Source organism: Mustela lutreola, chromosome 3, assembly GCF_030435805.1.
Source record: "Mustela lutreola isolate mMusLut2 chromosome 3, mMusLut2.pri, whole genome shotgun sequence".
NCBI lineage: Eukaryota > Metazoa > Chordata > Mammalia > Carnivora > Mustelidae > Mustela > Mustela lutreola.
Genome location: NC_081292.1, coordinates 190,942,528 through 190,962,797, shown reverse-complemented (window position 1 = coordinate 190,962,797; position 20,270 = coordinate 190,942,528). Strand labels below are relative to the sequence as shown.

Here is a 20,270-nt window from a genome sequence, read left to right as displayed (position 1 = left end):
GTTAGCCACTGTATTGCAAGACATTCTGGTGCCTTTTAGTAAAAAATGGTATTTAGAAAATAAGACTAGGATGTCATTGCTTTTAGGACAAAATGGAGTAATTGATGTGAGAGTGCTCTGTAAAATACAAAGCTCTATACTATCATGACTATTCTTAGTGTCATAGACAAGCATTCAGCTTATAGGGAGCAATGCTAACTAGCAGAACCCTGAGTCTCTCTGTGTTTAGAGAATAATTAGGAAATGCAGGATACGTGTGAGGGGAGAGGAGAAAAATAAACCAGCTTTGTCAGATACACTGTGAATCCTTATCTCACAGTTCTAAGAAGGAAGAAACAGAAGAAAATATATAAAGCAGAAGAAAAGACTGTGGACAGTAGTCTACCTTTTCCCCAAGTTGCTTTGTTATTTTTATATTTCAGAGAGAAAAGCAGAAAGCATTTTATTTTGTGGATCAATTGTAATCTTTTTAAAAAAATGAAAGTCATTTGAAAAATGATGAAATATAAATGCATGATTTCTGCTTTTACCATTCTTAATTTATTTAGTAGTTTCTAAAACAACAGTGTAATCTGAAAGAGTCTGAATTTTTCAAATTGCAAATATCTAACTTCTTTTATTTTCCCCAGTGGATGGTATCACCCATGTCACGTTGAAAGAGTTAGTGTTGTGGCGTCTTTGAGTTTCTTTGCGGGCAAATTGATCGTTGACGGTTTTGCTTCCTGTGACTTTATTCTAAATAAAAAGCATCCCCAATTGTCTATATAATTTCACTGCTAGGATTCACACTAGGAATATCATTTGATTTCATTTCCAGGCTTTCCTCCTTGTACCGCATCTCTCAAATTAAAACTTATTTTTTATGGCATTCCCCTATGAGACCATGGATTATGATAAATTGGACAGAGGACAGAGATTGGTCAACAGGTGATGCTTAGCATCTCATTAATTCCCTGGAAGGAAAGCAGAATAGCCCAGATGTCCAGGAAACAGCAGTTCTTTTCTTTTGAACTGCCAGGACTATGGTTGCAAAGGGAGGGATGGGGATGGAGTAAGGAAGACACACTACAGAGACCCCGTGGTTTCACAAGCCCTTTTTTTCATAGAAAGCCAGGCTAACAATGGAGGGGAACAGAAGACATGTGATTGTATGCTTTACATTAGAATGACCTTTATTTTACGATTTGTGGTTTTGTATCAAGCTCAAAGAAGGGAGGTTGAATGCCTATGGGTGTGTTTGGGCAGATGACTGGGTTTGGTAGTGCTCTCTTTCAGCTGTTTTCAAGAATTCATCATTTTCCAATACCGAACAAAAAGGGGTATTGCTATAAAGAATTCAAGACATAAGCAGAAAGATTTTAGGCTCTTGGAGAATCTCATACCAGATTGTCTAGTTCATGAAAGTTCTTCAGTTTACTAGCAGTTTGTCCTTGGATAACTTATTTAACCTCTCTGCCTCAACTTGCTTATCTATAAAATGGAAGTAATAAAAGGACCTTCCTTACAAGGTCCTATTTTATGTGCAAAGCGCTTATAACGTAGGCAACTACTCAGCATCCAACCAGCATTAGCTCTTATTGTTATTACTTACATATGTCAAAATAGATATATTATGAAAATAATATCGCTTCTTATCAATATTTGAAAAATTTTAAATAATCCAGTCAAGAAGTAGATCAAACACCCAATCTTCAAATCAATTTCCTGACTTTATTTTGTTATTGATCTATTTAAACTTTTCTTAGAGTTGTAATATTTTTGGACCTTTAATGCCTCTCATTACCTAGGTCCACAGTTCCATACAAGACATACTGATGATGTGCCCACTGTGGTTGGCACTCTACTAGATGCCAGGGATATAAAAATATAATGTGATACTTACCCTGAAGTGGCTAACTCTGGTGGGGCCCAACGTTATATAAATTAAGGAATGTTATTTAACTTGGTTACCACTATTGCAAGATACAATGGACATATAAATTCAGGAAAAGTAAGGAATTTTTTGTACTTTAGAGTCACGATGGATGACCAGATGTTCCCCCAAATTAACAAAGCTGAAATGAACTTTCCGAAATGAAAATATAAAATAATTTCACTCACTGACCAAAAGTATGTTTAAGAAAGTATGCTTTGACTTTAAAAGCAATCTACAAATGTGATTCTGGAGATTATATTTTGGAATTTATCATAATATCCAATGCTCTAAGTACTAGTAATTTATTTCCTCTGGGCATCTTATACTTTAAAAGAATAAAATATCCTTTTCCACTTTCAGCTGGAGAACATGAGTCACAAAGGTACCCAAATGCACTGGGGTGTTTCCAGCTTAAAAGACAGGGATGCCTCGGAAGACCAACGGTGATTCCACACTGACTCTAGTACCAAAACACAGAGATCTTAACTAACTTCAAATATAAGGCAGCTTTTAAAAATTGAACAGGCATCAGTTGAAAAATTGAATCTTTAATGGATATTCATACATCTTAGAAAATTACAAGATTTAGAAAAAAGTTCCAAAATTGTTTTTGGATTTCCATTGCTCCCTGAATATCAGATCATCCATATTACTATGCATATTATTGATGCAGACTCATCGTCAGAATTTCCAGCTGGAAGATGGGAATGCCAAACATTAGTCTTTGTGAGGTCTTTGACCGTCCCACTGCTAGGAACAGTTTAGATTATATAAAGAATGGATGAGAATACAGAGAAATAGGATGGAGGGCATTTTGCTGTTTGTTTGTTTTTGTTTTGTTTTAGAATGTAGTTTTTTTTTTTTTAAGGTTTTATTTGTTTATTTGACAGAGACAGAGATCACAAACAGGCAGAGAGGCAGGCAGAGAGAGAGGGGGAAGCAGGCTCCCTGCTGAGCAGAGAGCCCGCCCGATGTGGGGCTTGATTCCAGGACCCCGAGATCATGACCTGAGCCAAAGGCAGAGGCTTTAACCCAATGAGCCACCCAGGTGCCCCTAGATGTAGTTTTTAAAAGCATACCTGCAGCCATATGTGAATTGAGTTTATATCCAATAGTTTAATCTACCGGAATTTTGATTTTCTAGTTTATAACATGGGCATAACAATAACTGTCTCAGAGCTGCTATGAAGATTAAATAAGTTAATGTAAATAGATGCTCCAAAAAGTGACTAGTCCTTATCAAGCCCCTGATAAAAGTCTCTCATTATTATCTATAGAGATCCAGGAGAACAAGACCTTTCAGAGGCCATCAGAACTCAACCTGGGACTAAGGACATCTGCTCCTTGTCCTCCCTATCCCATGCTAGAGTGGTTTTCTAGATCACAATAGAATCCTTTGGCTTTTCTCAAGCTTAATTTTGGTGGGCCTGGAACACATAAATTCTGAAATCAGTCTGAAGCTTTGCAGACCATGTTCATGTTAACATACTTATAGGCCTACTCCCTTGTGGGTGCTGGCTGTGCTGTCCCCAGATTCTCAATAGAGGTTTCCTAATCAGGGCAAAACCGTGTGAAAGCTAAAGTCATACTGCGCTTTATCTGACATAAACGTGTCTAACTTTATGGTTACTACGAAGTTGAAAGAATAAGCTTTTTTCTGGGGCTCCAAATTCACAAGCATCAAGTACAAAGCCAGCATTAGTTTATAGAAATATGACAAGAATGGTGAAGGCAACGTTATAATTTTATGAGCAATATTTGTAGATTTTATTTAAAGTATATGTCATAAATACAGTCTTGGAATCCTCTTTCTGTCTTAATTTGGCCCTTAACAATCAATGTGAAACCAAAGAGTTAATCTTAAGATGTCCTTGATTAGAGCAATATTTGTTTCTGGATATACCTGATTGTAGTTAATGAAGAAGAACCCCTGTTGGTTTCATTGACACAAGCAACAAATACTTTTGCATTTGGTGAGCAAACTTTTCCTCCCCCCACTTTCTACCTTCCTCTTTCTTTCTTCCTTCCTTCCTTCCTTCCTTCCTTCCTTCCTTCCTTTCTTTCTTTCTTTCTTTCTTCGCCCCACCCTTCTTTTCTTTCTTGTCCTCTGTGGAAGTGTGTTTTCAAAATGTATTCCATGAACCAGTGATACCAGAATCACCTGGGGTGTTACACAAATACACAGTAGACTCTTGGGCCACCTCTAGACTTGCGAATCAACACATAATGATGAAACCCCATATTTTAACACAGATCTGTGGAGTCCAGAAAAAATGGTGGGAGCCATGGCCATGTTCTCCACTCTCACAGCCTCTGCCCCATAGATAGTACTGGGAGGAGTGATGGCAGGATCTCACTTCATCATCTTGTAGGGTCTCAAGGTTTCACAACCTTTTGTTGGTGGTGGTGATGGTGGTGATGGTGTTTTAAACCACAGGTGCAAAGAATTAAGCTCATGATCTTCATTTTTGGGGACACATGATCATTAGAACAGGAAAGTTTCTTTTCTTTATTCACATTATTTAAAATTTTTCTTTTTATCTCTGATCTCCACTTCCATTTGCCTCCCCCAAATACCCTTACTGCAACACGCCTGATGTACATCTGTCTTGATGGAGATGCCGTTCTGTTTATGCCTTTTTCATTCAATACTGTTGTATGTTCATTTATTCCAAAGCTTCTCACAGCTGTTCAGGACTCCAGGAGTCCTCCTACCTCCTTTGACTGCCCATGCCCCTCACGGTGAGCACCTCCATTGTCTTCAACTCTTGTGACATCATGAACAATGAGTTCAGCCACCTCACACAGGTTCACTACCTGACCAGTTCACTTGAAGTCAGGCCTCAAGAATATTTGCACCATTTCCCTTTATCTGTTATTAAATATGACTTTAAAATTTATTCTTCATTCATGGTGTTCTAATAAGCCAACATGTGTTTGGAAGGAATTGCAAATTCAAATTCAAATTGCATTGTAGAATGAGTTACATCTGAATTTCCTTTAATCATCTATTTCCAGCTGTGATTTATAAGTTCTTAAAAAAAGTCGTATCATAACAACAAAGCTGTTTTTTTGTTTTTACATTTTTCATACAATCTTGTATGAATCTTTCACTCTGGGGACTTTAGCTCTTTGTTTACTAACTCTAAGTTACCTAGAATGTATAAAAGAAAGTCACAAGTCCCTTCTCACTCATACAAAACTCGTCATATGATAGAGGTCATCATTTCTCAATGAAATATGCAACATTAACACAAAGGTCACTGTTTAAGGTTGTTTTCACTCATTATTTATCTAGGTTGGGTATCTGGGACTCTTGATTAAAATGCTATCTTTGATTCTCTTCTCAGGCTATACAGAGATTAAAAATAAAGTTTTTCTGAGCAAAGATATTTTTTATAAGTAATCAAGCATTTAGCCTAAAGAATGCAGTCAGCCAGTCAATAGTGATAAAATACTCTTTGTTTTTCACTCTTCCTCCCTCACTCAGAGACAGCTAAGTGTTCACCTCTAGGCCATAGGCATATTGAGGGTGACATTCTCTCTTTCCAAGATAATCCTCATGATAGGATACACCTAATTTATGCTATTGATGGGACAGCTTCTGAACTGAACTGATTTGCATATCATCAATACGTGTAAGTCCTGAGTAGAGGGCTAGCCATACAAATTAAAATATTCCCTGTCAAGGACTTGCTGTGCCCAGCAAATTCTGGAGTAATGTTGATTGCAGGTGGTTGGTGAATATTGATGCTGTTCAAGATTTATAAGGCTGCATTGGAGGGCACACGAAACTTAAGATTTCTTTGGAACAATGTCCCTGTTTAAAACTACTCTTGTTCGGACCCAGCTGGGCATTCAATAATGCCAGCCACTGAATAAGATCTTTCAAGGGCCTCAGCCCGCCTCACCTGTCAGGCTCACTGATTTATAAATGAAGCCCTGTTTGCTTCCAAAGCTCTTGATCTTCAAGCTCTTCTCTACCCTTCTTCCCTATTTTTACTTTTCCTTCTGATTTGAATGTCTTAGCCCTCCTAGCACATGTCACCAGTTTTTATTAACTTTTTTTCTTCAGATGATGCACCAATAGCACTGGGTCAGTCTTAGCATTTCTGTGTCATTTTATTACCTTCACTACCCTCCATCCCCCTTTCCAGAGTTTTTCCCTGTTGTAAAATAAGTTTCTCTTGTTGCATTTGGCTTATAATGGAATGTCCTGACTGCCAGTTTTTCAAAGGTTTTCCTTTTTGCATTCTTTATGCACTAAACATAGGATCTACTTCCCCTTCTCTCATCAACCTCTCAATCAATCCTACATTTTACTGATCACTCCCACATTAAAATACAAATTCTGAGTTCTAATCAGCCATTGCCATCTAGAGAAACCTGTCATTGAGGTACTACCAGCTCTTTTCTAATGTGGCATCCAGGTGCTCACAGGTATCTCAGCAGAAGGTATCTGTAAGCTGGGCGTTCTAGTCTCTTGTCTTTTTTTCCTTAGTTCTACTAAATTTCAAACAAATAGATATCATGCTGAAGTATTATTACAATGACCACAACAGCTACATGTTTTTCTCCCCATTTCCAATTCCATTTTTTCTTCCTGAGTCAACAGCCGAGAAATAAATTATTTATTCTGCACCAATGTAAAAAAGAATCTACCAGATATCATAGAAAGAAAATGCTGTAAAAAAATCAAGTCTAAAATGAAACCAAAGACTTCGGTAGAGAAAAGATTGTCTAAATATGATTACTTAAATATTTTCCTGTTTTCTTGACTGTCAATGTTCCCCATGAGTTTGGGCTCAAAAGGGAAAAAAGAGTTGGAAAAGGCGAAGCATGGAGAATGGGAGAGGAAGGAAAACACACACAAGAGTGTTCCAGTTCAAGAAAAAAGTTAGTGTTTTTAGGGATATTGAAATTTCTCTCCCAGGCAGATTCATTGGCTCAGATACTTAGAATGGCTGCTTCTGCAAAGAGCATGTTCTTGAAATTCATTTGAAAAATAAGTCACAGTAGATGGATTATATCTAGAAAAAATTTGAGTTTTTTTCCAAAATATTAAATAAAACATTCTTGTTTCTTTAAGTATACTTTAACTATTAGAAACAAAAGGGGGAAAACTACAGAACTATGGAAAAATGATAGTATAAATGTAATGTAATTTCAAATTAAAATTCAAATTTCAAACATTGCCACCTAGAATTCTTCCCACATGAACTCTTTCTAGCCAATTTGGTGGTACTGTTGAGAGGGAATGTCCATACATAGACATGGGTCATGTCTAATATTCCCTTTTAGTGTAAAAACCAGTATATCTTTTTTCTAGATATACTGTATATTATAGTATATTGTATATTATATACTGTATATTGTATACTGTATATACTGTATATTGTAGTCTAGAAATCTGATGATGAGAGGGAACATAAAAGTATTCCTACTCTCCATTCCAGTTCCCCTTTATTTTACAAGGGATTTTGTATTCATAATCCATAGTCTCTAATTCTAATTAACAGGAGGATTTAGGACTTTAGTGCAAATTTTGGAATAGCATTGGATTTATTCTAAATATTCAAAGTTTGTGTTGTCTTGCCAGATTGTGTTATTTCAATTATATTCAAATAGCTACTTGCATCACTAGTTAATTCTCTCTTCTTGTCTCTTATGTACCCTTGGTAAAGGACTAGAGAAAGAAGAATGGTAGGGACTAAGAAACTATATGTTTATTTCCTGTTGGCTGTAATTCTCCCCTAAATGGCAGAGAGAATATGTTTGGATTTAATAAGTTTTTAGGAATGTGGATTTGAGCTATTCACAAAATAATATATATATATACTTTCAGAAACCACCCCACATAGGACATTGCATTCATTAAACCATCATAGTAGACATTTTATGATTTGGTCTGGAAATATTTAACACTGAAAGAAAATGCTATAAGAGCTTGTAGAATATAAACATTTTCAGAATCATCTGGTACTAATGTTAAGGTTAAAGACTCCCTAATTCAAATGGATTGGTCTCTCAAGAATTGCTAGCACTCCTATTTTACAAAGTGGCAAATATTGAAGGAATGAAAAAGGTTTAGGGTATAGAGATAATAATCTTGAAAGCTTGGAAAGCAATGAATAACACAATTCCTTTTAGCATTTTTCAAAAAGAAATCAGGATTTTAGAACTAATGTCATGCAATGCAGCACTTGATATTTTGGTATTTGCCTTTGTGCCTTTATTTATTCTTCAATTAAATCATAATGGCCCCATTTTGTAGAGACATTCAATAAAGTGAAGGTTCATTTCCTGCTTCCAGGAAGATCGGCCAAAATATTCATAACTCCTGAAGATGATTCTGCTTGACAGTGTGTTAAATAAAAATTTCATTGAGTGAGAATTCCTCAACACTGTAAATCTCATTTTCCTCCATGGTTTTCCATTTCTCCTGTAAATATGGATTCCTTGTGAGAATGGTTGAATGTGGTCAAAGAAAGCTGTTTGTATCAACCTTTAGATGATTGGAAAGCTAAATATAAACATGCAAGTTATAATTAAAGATTCAGAAGCATGTAAAAAAAATGCTAGAAGAATTTTTGTCAAAATAAATAATAAACAGACACATAGATAACTATGAACATTGAAAAAGAGATATACCTAATATAGCTATAAATGTGTCTTAGATGCAAAGCCTAAAACTTGTATATTTAAATAGTTAACCAAGACACAAAAATAAATAATTACATGTGTTTGGTCAAATGATTTCTGAAACTAGTGATTTCTACAGATTTTGTCAACTGTTTCAGTTCAGACTTCAGATTTCCTAGGAGATAATTCGTGCTTTTTATATGACTTTTATTGTTTTAACTTTAATCATTCACCCACGCATGCATGAGTTCAATAAATATTCGTTGTGTGCCGATTATGTACCAAACCCAGTTTTAAGTACCGGGGGATATTAGTGAACAAATGAGGAGGCAAACAGTGTGGCCTTTCTGGAGCTTACAAATGAATGAGGAAAGACAGAAAATAAAGAATACACACAATCGGGGCGCCTGGGTGGCTCAGTGGGTTAAGCCGCTGCCTTCGGCTCAGGTCATGATCTCAGGGTCCTGGGATCGAGTCCCGCATCGGGCTCTCTGCTCAGCAGGAGCCTGCTTCCTTCTCTCTCTCTCTGCCTGCCTCTCAGTGTACTTGTAATTTCTCTCTGTCAAATAAATAAATAAAATCTTTAAAAAAAAAGAATACACACAATAAATAAGTTATATATAGTATATTAGAAAATTATAAATATCCAAATAAAATAAAGGATATTGGGAATGGGCATTGCAGATTGCAAGGGTTAAGTTAAACCTCACTGAGAAGAAAATATTTGAAGAAAGACTTAGTGGAGGGAATGAGTTATTTGAAAGAAAATTGTCCCACACCTAGTATTTAACTGTAAATTAATTCAAGTTAATTTAAACAAGACAGACATTTGCATATGATGTTGATGTAACGTTTTTCCATGTAACCTTTAAGGTCAACCATGGTATTCAATTATTCCTACCTCGATATAATAAAATGAGGGTAGTAATTGACTATGTAAGGCAGGTATTTTACTGTTATAATCTATACATGTAAGACATACGTTAATTTCCACAAAAGGTTTTAAACTCCTGCAGAAAAAAACTCAATACTCAAAACTCAAAACACAATAAACTCAAGTTGTCAAACAACGAAATTCTGAAGTTCTTCCAAAATGCATGAGCATAAATCCCATGCATGTCAGTCTTCCAAGATTAGACCAGATAGATAGTTAATGGACTTACAAGGTCTTCCTTAACTATAGGAAGACTCATGTTCATACATACAGATTGTTTACGTATGAAGTGATGGAAACTGAAGTAATTGTGGAAGTAAATAAATCTTTTTTAAAAAATGCTTTCTCCTTTCTAAGGAATAGATCCCCTCACAACTCGTTTGTTTAACAAACACATAGGGGGTGCCTGGGTGGCTCAGTGGGTTAAGCCTCTGCCTTCGGCTCAGGTCATGATCCCGGGGTCCTGGGATCGAGCCCTGCATTGGGCTCTCTGCTCAGCAGGGAGCCTGCTTCTCCCTCTCCCTCTGCCTGCCTCTCTGCCTGCTTGTGATCTCTCTCTCTCTATCTGTTAAATAAATGAATAATTAAAAATCTTAAAAATAAAAACAAATAAATGAACAAACACATAATCGTCATAGGGCCATAATGCAGCTGTGGTTACACACCTACATATGTGCCTTCTGACTGGAACCTTTTTTCAGACTGTTCATTCTAGATCCTAAAATGTGCTGCTATAAACAAAGAGTTTCTAAACCAATGGCATCATAGTATTTTATTGTTATGTTTGTTTGTTTGTGGGTTTTTTTTTTTAAGGTTTTATTTACTTATTTGACTGAGAGTATTTGACTGAGAGTACACGAGAGAGGGAACACAAGCAGGAGGAGAGGGAGATGGAGAAGTAGGCTTCCCGCCAGTCAGGAGGCCTGATGTAGGGCTCAATCCTAGGACCCTGGGATCATGACCTGAGCCGAAAGCAGATACTTAAAACTACTGAGCCACCCAGGTGCCCCTATTTTATCGTTATTTTTTTTATTATGGAGGTATATTATAGCTTAATACAGCACATACATCTCAATTGTACACCCCCGACATGTCACTGCCACCACGTCAAGAAGGCATTGTATTTCTTCTTAGTCAATACTGCCCTTTTTCTTAATCCCCATAGATATAAACACTATTCTGACTTCTATTTCTGAACATTAGTTTTTTCTGTTCCTGAATTTCATATGAATGAAGTAATATAGTATGTATTCTTTGTGTCTGTTTATCATTATGCCTATGAGATTCATCTATGGAGTTGCATCCAACAGTAATTCTTTTTCATTCTATTTTTTTCAGTGGACTAATCCATTTTGTGAATATACGATAATACCTTCTACTATTGATGAGCATTTGAATGGTTTCCAATTTCGTGTTATTATGAATAAAGCTAAGAACAGTTGGTTTGTTGTTGTTGTGGTTGTTGTTTTTTAATGTGTTTAAGTAAACATATGTACTCAGTTCTCCTGAGTATAAACCTAGAAGTGGAATTACTCATTGATGAGGTAGAAATATATTTTACCTTACTAGAAATCGCCGAAGAGTTTTCAGAAGTGTTCACACTCATTTGTACTCCCACCAGCCATGTGTGAGAGTTTCAGTTGTTCTGCCATTATAGCTTTCTTTTCAACATCTGGAGAGGGTTTTATTCCCAACTTAGTTCTTCGAGTGTAGTGAGATTATGACTTGATGAATTGAACCTGCAATTATTTTTCAGAACTGCATTTCACATCACACCATTTTTAAAAAAGAAGTTCAGTTCTGTTTACTTTGGTGAAAAGTATGTGAGCAGAATAGAACTCTGGGCACTGTCATTTCCTAAGTGTAATGGCATATGCAACCTAAATATGGCGGGGGGGCTAGCTATTTCATGAAATTGCAAACAGTAGTTTGAGTGCTGACAATGAGAAAACCTTCTCTTTCTCTTTCCTTCTCTACTTAACATCATCTTTTTGGATTCACCTTGACGAGTGAAATAAGAGCATTAATGGAATAAAGGAAAACAAAAGTGGGGTACCTGGGTGGCTTGGTCAGTTGGGCAGCTGCCTTTTGGCTCAGGTCTTGATCTCAGGGTCCTGGGATTGAGACCCACTTTGGGCTCCCCGCTCAGTGGGGAGTCTGCAGTCTGCTTTTCTCTCAAATAAATAAAATCTTCAAAAAAAAAAAAAAAAAAAGAAAGAAAGAAAAGAAAAACAAAACTATGTTATTTTTTAAACTACCTGTGAAAATTTTCCTGAGAAATATGAATAATTCTGAGGTTAAAAATGGTGCATAACCCAAAAATAATTTGAAATGTATTTTGTACTTATATTTGGATAAGAATATAACTGAATTTTAGAAAAAAAAAATCACCACACAAAGATTTAAAATAAAACCATGAAGCCACACTCTGATCGGGATGACTCAGAGGAGGACTGAAGCATGAGACAAGAACAATTGGGAAGTCGTCCGTTATCTTGCCTTACTCCTCACTCTCCTTGCTGAAAATACATTCATTCTTCCCACTGATTAGACACATCTAATCAGAAGCACACTGAAGATGGCAAAGATGACAATGGGTGACCTCTATGTCAGTAGGCTCTTTGCTTCTTTACAAACATACCTCATTTCTGAGTCATTCTTTATCTTAATTCAGTTGAAATACTGAATATCTTGGTTTAAAGTTTTTTTCCACTGTGTTATATGTATAGGAGATAATTGAAATATAATTAGACATAGGCAAATGATTAGAGGACCCGAGACCTGGATAATAACAATCTATTTTCAATTTTAAGTAAGTAAAAATACAGCTCAGTAGCATGGAATACCTAGAGAAAGTTAATGAAAGATAAAGAACGTAACAAGCTAATGGATATAGTTCATCCTCTTTAATCAAAGCAAGAAGAATTTGGGGTAGGAGCCAAGTGATTTATTAAAGATTTTATTGGGGGAGGGGATTCTTGTTTATCTATATTTGTCCATTACCTGCTCTCAAAATCCTATGTAGGAGTTTCCCAAGACATTGGTTATTTTTTATAAAGGATAATTCAGCCTTGTTTATGTTAATGATTTTTGTAGTTTGTCACACACACACACACACACAAAGAAAACCATGTGAGTAATTGATATAAATTTATCCTTTTGGTGCTTAGTGATTGTCTTTTAACTTCTAACAGTTGTTATTCATCCCGTAAGTCAGTAATCCCATAGAATGTGTGTCTTTTACTGATGATATTACATTGAATCTATTTGCCTATGCATTTTAGAATGTAAGAGCTAAAGACTTACTATTGAATTTGTCTAAGAATTCAAGAAACATTTCTAGAAGATTTTCAGATCCTTGATGAATCATAGAATCTCGTGGCCTTAAAAGATATCAATAGTTTTAGGTCTATGCTTCCCATAATTTGTAATATTTTGGAAGGTGCCATGGATGGGATTTGAAAATTGTCATATTTTAATTAGTGGCTACTGAAGACTTGCCCTTGCCTGGAGACTGGGACATTTTGGAGTTCACTCAATGGAGTTCACTTTACTCCATTCTGCTTCCTTTTATAACTTCTCCAAGTATCAGGTTGACAAACCACAAGAAACTGCCATTTTATATATAAAAAAGTAATGGAATTTCAACATTTCGTATAATGCAGACTGATATGCTAGTTGTGACATTTTTCTTATTTCTTTTTGGTCTGTTTAACCACAGTATACTTTTTTTTTCTTTTTTTTTTTTTTTTTTTGCATTAACAAATGTTTATTGAGTTTTTATATTAGGAACTGGGACCCTTACTAGCGATATATCTTCTCTTAAGCACCTTTACAGTCCTTTTGAAGGGATAAGCAACTAAAACATCAATTAACTGTACCTACCAAGGCTTTGTGAGCAGTTTGATTACCTTTGATTAGCATGAGCTCAATCTGCAGACAGCACACCCAAGTTTTCTAGACTTCTTTTGGAGGAGTGTATCCCCTGGAAGTGGTATTTCCCCAGGTTTTCCAGGTATTCAGGTCACCTTGAGCATATGGATTTCAGACCCATCCCATGGAAATTTCTGACTCCATAGGTCTTATAATGGAGAGGGTGCTGGGCCGTGGAGTCTGACCACAGTATGCTCTTAAGGGAACAAAATTTGTTGGAAGAAAAGATGTCATCTGTGGTAAATAAGGCAAAACAGTGTGCAGTGAATTTGGATAGCATAATAATTTATAAAATAGTCAGATAACTGCTTGTATTTAAAATGACAATTTTAAGAATATAAGGTAAAACTATAATTATTATTTCTATTGTATTTAATTATTGTTTCTATTATTAATTTTTAACTACAAAGTATAGTAATTATAGCCAATTTATAAAAAGCTACTTCAGGGATGCCTTGGCTAGCTTAGTTGGTAGAGCATGTAAATCTCAATCTTGGAGTTGTGAGTTCAAGACCCATGGTGGGTGTAGAGTTTACTTAAAAATAAAACCTTAAACTTTTAAAAATTAAATAAAAAGCTACTTCTAAGCAGTTTTACCACAAGGCAATATTGATTTATTAACTATTCTCATTTTATTTAAGTAATCTCAAGATTAAATGTTAACATATTTAATGCCAATACAAGTATTATTTATCAAATAAGCTCTTTCTCAGCATTTAAGAGTTGATAGTCCTGTGCTGGGTACTTTGCAGAATGCAAAGAAAGAGGAGACAAGTCCCTATTTTAAATAAGTATATATCCTTTAATGGAAATAACAACAAAAAAAAATTGATTCCATGGGAAAATGTGATTTAAAATACAAATAAAATACAATATTTATAAGGAAGACTGAATATATAGATCAAGGAAATCAATATGAAACACAAAGACTTGTCTTGTGCTTAAATGCTTTAATTCATCCACTAATATGATTTTCACATTTGCTCATTTAAAAAAATATTTTGAATGTTATTATGTTCCCAGCCACCGTTTTGAGTTCTTTGGATACACCAGCACCCCAAACATGTAAAGATGATTTCTCTCACAGACTTAGCAGAGGGAGGCAGGTAATAAATCGTAAACATAATAAATATAAGTCTGTGGTATGATGGAAAGCGGTCAGTGCTGTGGCAAGGGAAAGAAGGAGCAGGGATGAAGAGTGGTGGGAGGGCCACGGTTGCCGTTTTCATTACGGGAGTCAGGAAGGTCTTAGCTAGGAAGATGATTCTATGATCAAAGGCTTCAAGGAAGTAAGGAAGAAATCATACCTCCATTATTCTTTCCTAAGGAACTTCAAGAGTGACACACAAATACACAGGCCAGGATATTTAGGGAATGAAACTTAAGGGTCTTCCAGAAGAGCCATGGGTCTAAACTAATTGACATTGGGGAAATAGTTAAATTAGATTCTTAAAGGTCAGACTCCAAGATGATTGTAACCCAGGGACAGAGACATAGTGTGTCATCAAGTAAGAGAAAGAAGTGTCAGCTTAGATTCCTCTTTACTTCTATGGCCCTTCCACTATTATTAAGGTCCTGTAGAAGGAACTGTTTTGTTTTGTTTTGTTTTCCCACACCTAAAACGTATCAAGTATTTGAAATATATGTATGTGTGTCATCAAAAGAGGTTAGATGAACTGACCAATGGTACTAAGCCAAGGTCTAGAATATTGTGAAAGAGAGAAAGGATAAGGAAAGAAGTACAATTTAGGCTCATAAGCATAAATATAAAAAATACAAAAAATCATGAATGAAGGACTCAATTATCTGCCATTTTATATTCTTAGAATGTAATTAAAGGGAAGAATTATATAGTACTTATTATACAATAGACATGTTAAAGTAATAGTTCCTTCCACCTATAAATGAAAAGAAAAAGAATTTACCAACTCATTCTCAATGACAAAGCAGGTATTCTCAAATAAGGAGTTCTGAAAAGTACTAAATATTTTTGAACCTGTGCTATTTTTCAGACTAAGACCATTATGTGTGCTTTAGGGGATTCTGACAAAATATGATTTATGTTTCAAGAAATGACATCACTTGTGCATCATTTTTTGCGTTCAAAAATGAACACATTATCAGTGTTTTGTTTTAAAAAATAACTTTAGTGTTCAAATCACTGAAGAAAAATAGACATTTAACAGAGAGATCGTATTAAAGAATGCTTTTTGGAAGAGAAGAATCCTAACCAATATGTAAGATTACCTGAAATCTGAAATCTCTTACAATTTTACTAGGGTAATCATATTTTTAAATGTGATTTTTTTTTTTAAGATTTTATTTGTTTATTTGACAGAGGTCACAAGTGGGCAGAGAGGCAGTGGGGGGAAGGGGGTGGGTGGGGAAGTGGGCCAGCAGAGAGCCCTATTCCACGACCCTGGGATCATGACTGGAGCCTAAGGCAGAGGCTTTAACCCACTGAGCCACTCCGGTGCCCCTAATTCACATACTGGGAGCAGAAAACAGTAGTGGTGGCAGCAACTGTATTTTAGATATCAGAAAATTCAATCTGATCCTACCTATGGATGAGTTAACCTAAAAGCAATGAGTCACAACTACTGAATATTGAAAGAACGCTTAATGAAGGAAATAAACACAGCGCATCAAGGTCAAAACCCTAATCACAATTTTTTGCTGACTCAGAAATATTTTAACAAATATTGCGCCCCCCAGTGGTTGTTTTTGAGGGTTTTGTTTTTGTTTTGTTTTGTTTTTTGTTTTTTAACCTGGGCTCCCAGTTTTCCAGTTTCATTATTTTGGGTAACCTCATGAAACTTCACGCCGCCTATTAACTAGGAGGAAACTGGAGAGGACAGCTCAGTTTGACTGCCCGATTTCCTGCTTCCAGAAAGAACGGTGCCAGGGATGATAGAGTACCTAGTATATGATGATCAAGTTCAGGCTCAACAAGATAGGATCACAAAAGGGCCATCATGCTCAATTTGTCTGATTGCTTAGCTGGAAATGAAAGAAGAGCAGTGACATAATTACCCCAGATTCTTCCGGCTTCTGATGCAGTGCAGCACAGATATTAAAGCAAGGCTAGTCTCAGAATTATTGGAACATATTTTAAAGATGAAGTTCCCTGCATTAACAAATAAAGGAAGGCTCACAAAAATCAAAGACAAAAGAAAGTTTTGGAATCATTTTTGCTTGCACACAGAGCAGGAGGAGCACAGGAAGAAAATCACTTGGTGAAAGAAGAAAAACAGGGCACCGAAGTGAGGAAACGGGGTGGTGTGTCTGCTGGATCTCCAGCCCACTTTGTGACCTTGGCCAGATTCCCTGGGCCTCTGCTTTCTCACCTTTGGCACAAAGGGTGTGGACTCGGCTGAGTGGTGTCCCTGAATCCGGGATAGGGACAGAGGCAAGAAGAAGTAGGAACCATCTCATACAAAAGAACCATAATTTGAATATTTATAAAGGCAAAATTAGCTCGTGATCAGAAAGTGGAGAAGAAAGGCGGCTAATGGAGAATGTAAATTCATCTTAATGCGTTCAAAATAGAGTGTAAAACTGATAGACACAGTTCTTTCCAGAAGGCAAAAAAGGAAGCCTATCCCTGTACATTTCCTCCCCTGGAGTCTCCTTCCCTTTTCTCTATCATTACCTTATTTTTCTCAGTACTTTCTGTTTCCGGTAACCATGGTGATGCTCCCTCCCAGCAACCTTCTTCACACCAGGCCCTTTTGGTATACATACATTGAATTTTGCTCCACTCACTGATGCAGGAAGCTAACAATGCTGTAAAAATTAATTTATTTATTAACATTTTCCTCAGCCCTTCTGTCTGGGCAATAAATTTAGGGAATTATTCCACATTTAACCTCCCTACAGAAGGGGCACTGTGAAACAGGGACATTCAACTGTTAATTTCAGTTGCTCACATAATGGGGGTACTGATTATGCTAGAGTCAACTCCCTGCTGTGGCCCTCAGGGACGGTAAGGTGTCCCAGTACCCAAACTCACTGCTACTTCCTTTTGCTTCTGTCTGTAAACAGAATAAAATAGATTGTCTTCAGAAATCACACATCAACCCTGGTTTCCTAATCCTTTGTTTTTTGCTGCATTCTCTCTTGTAAGGGAAGCATTGCCAAGTGTGTAATTATCACAGTTACAAGGGGATTGAATTTTCCCTAAGAAAATCCAAATAAATATATGCATTTTTCTATTGGGCCCAGTTATTTTGGAATAGAAGTAAATAATAAGTAAACAAACAATCTTGGATTTTCAGTTTTTAAAATAACATCATGAGCAGCCAGTGACAGAACATCAGACGATCTGCGATGTCATTAATGTAGATAATAAATATTCTCATAAACTACCGTTTATCATGTCCAGTGTGTGCAGCCAGATTTATTTGTAATCCTATATTCTGCCGGGAAACTCTCTATTGAAGCACTGTGTACGTGTGTGTGTGTGTGTGTGTGTGTGTGTGTGTGTGTGTGTCTGGCATTAACACAAAGGAGACCAGATGATGACATTCATAGGCTTATAGACTCGACTCCTGGGGACACACTTGGATGGAGGCAATTAAAATGCCTGTCAGGCATTCGATACCAGAAGCCCCTATGGTAAACCGCTAAATCATAAGCCAGGGCTGCATCTTATTGTCAGTGAATGATGGCGGAACTGGGAGGCTTGTCATCATTCTCGAAAATTCTGAGGCTAGTGAGCTCTCTCTCCCTCTCCCACTCGCCTTATTTTCCTTTTCACCACTGCGGGGACTTTTTCTAATGTGCAGCTTCCCTTTCCCCGACACACACAGAGAGGAGCTGGTGGCTTGCAGACTGCGTCTGTCTGGAGCTAGAGAGCTAGACCCAGCCCGTGGAGATAATGCTCCGGGAGAAGGATTCTGCAGCAATCCTCAGAGGCTAGACTTGGGTGGTATCGCTGCATAGGCACTGGTAATGTTTCGGCGTCTTTTAAATTTTATTTGGTTTTATTTTTAATCCATTTTTCAGAGGATTTGCTTTATGTGATCTCAAAGTAAAATGCTTTAGAATTCATTACCGAGCTTCCTGAAAATTCAAGTGCTGTGTTGCTTGTACTACAGATCTCAAGGCATAGATTTATTATTGGAATTATAAAGAATGCATTTGCTTACTGGTGAGTTACAATTTCCAATATTTTGTTAATAAATCCGTATATGTATTTTTTTTTCTTTTGTTTTGTTTCGGTAGATTCTTCACCTTGTCGTCTCTCACCGAAGAAACATTGATTGGGAACTACTCATTCAGAAAATTAAAAGGTACCACATGTTTTGTTTGGAGGTTTAAATGAGGGGAAATCAGGGAGGATTTGGAATGTTTTTATTTAAATTAATCTCTCTATGGTTGGTCTTTGATCCTTAAGCCTACGTTTGGTCATTGTCTATAGCATGTATGATTTCCCATGCAGAGAATGCCATTATCCACGGCTGTTAAGATTATAAGATGTCTAAGGAATTATATCTTTTGCCTGGGTTGCAAGTTGTGAACAAACATTGCTATGTCTGGCTTATTTTCGGATTTTTATTATTGTAGCAGCTAAAAAAAAAAATGTCCAAAATTCTCTATCTTAATGAAAATTTAGTCATTTAAATTTAACAGAAATATACTAAAGTCGTGATTTTATCTGAGGGAATCTTTCTAATAAGAGATGTTTTTAAGTGGGTAAATGAAACGGCTTGCCCTTCCCAGGTAGAAGGAGCACTAGAGATGAGAGCCTAGGAATGACTCAGTATTGTTGGGTTTTGTGAATAAAATATTTTAACTTCTTCACTGATGCTTTAGTCTTTAGCACCATATTTAAAGGCCGAGGTTGTTAGTTATTAAAAAACTGATTTTATATATGCTTTATTGGCATAAGAAAGTAATCCTTCTTCTTGCTGTGGGAGCAGTTGAATCCATTGATCCTGGGCCTTCTGCCTCACATGAAAAATTTTAATTTTCAAATTCATTATCAGGATGTGTATTGATTAGAGATGGCAGTTATGGGTATTACCTTTTGTTTAATTCTTTAAGATTATCTTTGTTTTCAACATATACTCATGTCAATAAAAGCTGTATTTGTAATTTGCCTTAAAAAAATGGAAGACATTTTATGCCTCGCTGAGGAGATCAATAGCATCTTCTAAATCTTTCTTTGGCATTCACATAGCATTTCCTTTCAAGCTTACTGGCCCAAAATATTTCATGCAGTGAGGTTAGTTTTTTTGTTTTTTTTTTTAATGTACTTTGGAAATAGTTAATGTTCAACAACTGATCCTGAAATACCAAAAGTCTGTGAGTGTGCACCTGTGAATGTGAATATTTGTAGCAGTTGAAGGAGACGAATGCATTGTCCTTGTTTAATTCTCTCTGCAGTGTGTAATTATGAGAACCTTAATTTATTCATTCCACAGGCACTTCCTAAGAGCCTTGCTGCTGTTGGTAGTTATTGTGGGAGAGAGGGAAGGGGCAGATGCCACTGTCACCACCCTTCCAGAGTGTAGGCAGTACCACATAATATTTTTGCACAAGAGAAGGAATTCATTAAAATAAATCAGTATGCTCTAAAAAGGGAAACTGCTTTTATTTCAGATATTGAACAAAATTGAATAGACTGGTCTCAGAGAAACTTGAAATATATTGCATTTTTTTCCCTTAGAAATTACTCAGTGGAATCAAGTCTAAAATCCCCAGACAGGACTTACTATTCCTCCTGGATACTGTAAAACACTTGGGACTTTCTCTTCCTTTAGTTTCCACTCAGAGTAGGTGAATACATTTCATATTTGGTGAAAAAAACTCTATTTGGCATTTTCCCATCTAACAGAATCC

General features: G+C 36.3%; 1 protein-coding gene across 28 annotated transcripts in view; it reads left to right on the top strand.

Moving 5' to 3' along the window:
* The window catches only part of MAP2 (microtubule associated protein 2), a 292,390-nt gene that overhangs the window by 124,148 nt on the left and 147,972 nt on the right, over nt 1–20,270 (top strand). For 25 of the 28 annotated variants that reach the window (XM_059168192.1, XM_059168211.1, XM_059168210.1 and 22 more), the window contains one exon: nt 18,651–18,718. The gene's annotated coding sequence lies outside the window, so the exon portion shown is untranslated. Of the gene's footprint in view, nt 1–18,096; nt 18,375–18,650; nt 18,719–20,270 lie in introns of those variants that run through there. The other 3 variants (XM_059168188.1, XM_059168191.1, XM_059168193.1) reach the window with 2 other exon arrangements.